A 4,801-nucleotide genomic window follows, 5' to 3' on the forward strand; every position below is an offset into this window, starting at 1 on the left:
CCCGGTCCCCTCCCCCCGCCGCCGCCGCCGCCACAGGCGCCTCCCCGGCAGGCGGCGGCCTCCCGGCGGTGTCCCCGGGGTGACGGGGCCGGCCCGCGGCCACCGGGGCCCTGCGGCAGCCCCCCCCCTCCCCCGCCGGGGGTCCCAGCTCAGCGGGCGCGGGGGGCAAAAACGCATCGCTTTCCTTCCTGCCTCGGGTCTTTTCGGCAGGGTGAGCCCCGTAACTGAGGACACCGGTTCGAAACTGAGAGGTGAGAGGTGAGTTTTGGAGAAGTCGAGCCTCATCGAGCCCGAGCTTTGTGAAACCCACCACTGTTGTGGTCGCCGGGGGAGCAGAAACGTCCCCAGCCCCATCTGGTTTCAGCTTGGCTTGCACAAAGTTTAAAAACCCACAAGAGCTGGCCAAACTGATTACAACACGCTAGAAATATTTTTTTCCATACTACCACTGAAAACTCTTAATTAAAACAAAACCGTGGCTCTCTAAGCTTTTCATTCTTCTGGAGGACAGGCGTCATCTCTGTTACATTAATCTAACCAACTTCCTCACTGAGATTTGAAACTCAACCTGTCCATTAAGTGAGTTTATGTCAGCTGCTCATTGAGCAGATTTAACCAAGAAGCTACTGCATTCCTCTTTTTTTTTTTTAATATAAATTAATATTTCAGCTTTTGAGCGTTCATCTTAGGGTTCTTTTCCAGGGGTGCTGAACGTTCGACTTTTTTTCTAAATCAGCAGTCAGCTAAAAACGGAGCAGTAAATTCTGTATTGTTTTAGAAAATGTAGGAATTGCACACATGTTCACATTCACTATATATGTCCTGCTATCACAATTCTTTTGTATGTATATGCAATTCACTTTACAACTGTACAAGTAAGGCATTTTTCTCTGTTTTAGAAACTAGCTACAATAGAGCCAAACTGTTGCTCTGGGACTGTGCACGTGGTAACCACCAAAATACAGTGATTTACAATGGACTTTGCAAAGCTAAATATAGAGCAAACATTTGGTTTGAAACATAAGCTGGATCCTTCACAGTGAACATGAGGCACTGTAGAAAGCGTCACTTTATGCTACAAGAATGTTATCTTTCAGATTTTTCCATCTGTGGTTTCAGATTTTAACAGGAAGTTCAAACATACTTAATAATCTTAAAATATTATCTGCAGGCTAAAAAGATGTGTGAATTTTCTTTGATGAAAAATTATGGTCATATGACAAGCTACATAAACCAAAATTATCTCTGAAGTTAAAAATAAATGTCTAGCCTCTATTTCTTTATTTTGTTTCTGGACTTTATGCCACAAACACTATGTGACAAGTGATTAACAGGATTTGACATAAAATTAGTATTAATTTTTTCACCACTTAATATGCACCCAACTTTGTTTTAATAGCATCTACTTGCAGCAGTTTTAATTTACAGTAAACCACATTCATGGTCATGATGCAGGGACACAGGGCTCTCAAGCGCCAAAGATCTCAACAGCCTTCACATTAGGGCTAAGCTGAGCATTCTGTCTTCAATGTGTTAAGTTGCATCTTACTAGCAAAGTAATAAGAGGGACTATCACATTTGCTAGAGCTCTCAAATTTACCAAAAACCTGTCTCCCATCATAATATCAATCACAGGAGCATTGAGTCAATACGGCTGTCCAACTGTGGAAAGATAAAACACAGTTCAAAGGTGCCACATGCCTTATGAGAAAAAAACATGTTTCCCTCAGTAGCTGACAATTCTGAAATGAATGGTTTGCAGTGGAACTGGTCAGAGGGTGAGCAATTTACCAAGACAAAAATCCCCCAGAAATTACTCTTTCTTCCCCATCAACTGCCAAATAAATTATTCATGAATCAATATGAGTTTGTGACTGGCAGTAGGCTGTCATGGCCTTGTGGCTTTTATTAAATTAATGTTTTATGGAACATTTGGGCTGTGTAGAGGATATTACCTGGAACCCTACCATTCATTCCCAAGATTCTCTTTTTTTTTTTTTTTTCTCATAGAAAATATCTGGTTTCTTAGGTGGACCATCTTATATGCATTTCCCTTTCTACAGTCACTGTTTCATTGTCTATTTTTAATTTAATTTTTTCACAGGGTTCCCCTGGCCTCTAGGCTGCACCCACTGGCGAAGCAAATTTTCCTTTTTGTGTTTAATCTTTTCTGTTCTTTAAGCTAGAGAAGATTCTTCCCGCTCAGACACCATGGGGTCATCAGCGACTCCTGCATCATTTTTGTGGCCGGCTGTACTTCTCAAGGACACACGGTGGTAAGTTTCAGCCCCTCTAGTTGCAGTCTGTTACTGGTTGGCTCCTGCACAGCATTTTGTATAGGCGTACCTCGGATAGACACTCCTCATGCAGACAGACAGACAAACTAGGAAAATGAAGCACGGAGCAGTTTTAGTTGATCTTAGACAATACAGCTGATCAACATGAGGGAATTCCTCATCCTGCTAGGATCTTCGTATATACAGGTATAGGAGCTTTAAGAATCTCCCGGGAAGAAACGCCCTTGGTGTAGACATTGCGGGGCCCCCTCATGAGGCCTGATCAGCAGGAATAGGGGTGAGAATAGCAGGGGGATATATCCTCTTAGGAAGCGTCGGGGGGGGTGCACGCGAGTGCAGCTGGTCTGGGTTTCAGGGCTGCCAGGAGACCACTCCAAGCTGCCGTAACCTCAAACTGTTTCCCAAGCATCCCACGGCAGGCCCTGCTGCYCTTGGTGCGTGCTGTGCTTGTAACAGGCACTGCAAGTTTCCTAGCAGTGAGGCTAGTGCTCCAGCCACTAAACCGCAACACCATGTCTTAAAGTTGATAGTCATTTATACAAGGAGGTGAAACAAAGTGCATCTTTGATTCAAGAGCAACAGTTACTGAAAAAAATTCACAAGAGAAGCATATCTGTTATACTTCTTTCCCACAAGAGCTGAAGTGATGTGGCTATTACAAAAACATGGCTTACTGCAAGCTTTCATAATGGGATTGCTGTTTTACTGCAGATACAGAGGCTGGCATACAACTCAGGAGAATGCAGATAGCATGAGCATTTAGACAAAATGTCATTGATAGGTGAGAAAAATAGACAGTATGGTGGATTGATATTTGTTATCCCCATTGAGTCTCTGCCTTTGAGTCAACATCTTTCTTCTTCACGCATGATAAAATACAAGAAGAATCCTGTGTCAGTCAGCCAATGATAAGCTGGCAAAGTTGATATCTTTAGCATCCATCTTCTCCTTGTCACTTCTAACAAAAAGGTTTCCCATGTTGAATTGGCTCTTGGAACGACAGTACTTCACACAGAATTTTGAAGTATTTTCTTGTTAGATAGAATCACAGCACAGTTCCACTATTGTGAGATCAARCAAATAATTTCTGTTTTCCCTAATGCAGACCTATGAACAACCTTAATCATTTAAACAAATGTTATTTCTTATAGAAAGAAGGACTTGAGGATTGCAGATTGTTGTCAGCATTCCCCATGTATAGGCATGTGTCATATATTAAACCCCAAACAAATTTATTGTYGAATCCATACTGGCATTATAATATATTTTTTTTTCCTTTCTAAATCATTTAATTTTGCTTTCAGCACAAATAAAACAGTCAGATGAAGCGGCTCTGTCAGGCAGTTAGAACAGGATGATTAAAAAGAGCTTTACAAAAATGAAGTACATGAAATACAAAAATAAAATTTACTTAGATTTCAGTCCTACCRTATCTGTAAATCTTAGTCTACCAGTAATTGAAGTTTCAACTGCACAAACATAATGGAACTTTTTTTTTTTAATCATGACAATGACCTGCCAAGGCTCATGTGGCTTTTACAGGCCTTGTAGGTGAATCAGGCCTATGGCCTGTGCCAGAAAGGATCTTAGGCCTCTTCCTAAGAGCAGGGAAAGTTGTAGTCCAAGGCAGCCCACTGGAGATATTCTCTTCTTTCATTTTGTTGCATCTCCTGCTGTCTTGGGATAGTTTCCTGTGTGCAAAGTGCTGTGACCTGACATATCGATGTCAGAATACATTCTCCAGTGCCATTCAGAATGCAAATCCAAGTCTCGGTATGATGTAATCTGGAAATTTCACAAAAGTCCATGGACCAACAATGGTTTATATCAGCTGAAGATCTGGCTCACAAAGCTGTTAATGTTTTTGAACCAGCAAGGCCAAAGGGTAAGTAAACTGTATTTTACAGTCCCTGTGGATGCACAAAACACAGAAGATTAAGGACTGAGCAGGCTGTGCATTGTCAAAGACCCAAATAAAGGAAAGGCTCATAATCCGTTACATTTAAGAAACGCTGAGCAATGCTGGCCTCTCTCTCTGCAGATGCCTCTGATGTAGCAGAGCAGGCATCCTAAGAGTTATCAAAACAACTCTGCACATTGGCCTTCAGAGCTACACAAGTCAGCCCAGAGCCCTGGGAGTGTTTGTCTCGCCTGGGAATACGTGTCATATTATCCAGCTGTTAGAAATTTTACCTCAAATGCATGTGACCAACTGTTTTTGGAATGACCTTCCCTGCCAAGTGGAGATTTGTGGTAGCCATAGTTTGCTCTTTTCTTGTTTCCAAGTGTGTGAATTCCTCTTCTCTTCTGTGGTTTATGCTGAAGTAGCACATAAATCAAGCCTGTTTTGCTGAAACGGTTACATGAGACAAAGATGGGCACCGAGGTACAGAGGAATAGCTTGTGGCTAGTTACATTTGTTTGGCTTCATTTGCACAACTGCCTGGAGGCCTCCTTTCCTAATTCTCAGAACTCACTATTCAGTTGTCTCTCTCACCTCTTTC

The sequence above is a fragment of the Apteryx rowi genome, unplaced genomic scaffold, assembly GCF_003343035.1.
Source record: "Apteryx rowi isolate R43461 unplaced genomic scaffold, aptRow1 scaffold_557, whole genome shotgun sequence".
In the NCBI taxonomy this organism is placed as follows: Eukaryota; Metazoa; Chordata; class Aves; order Apterygiformes; family Apterygidae; genus Apteryx; species Apteryx rowi.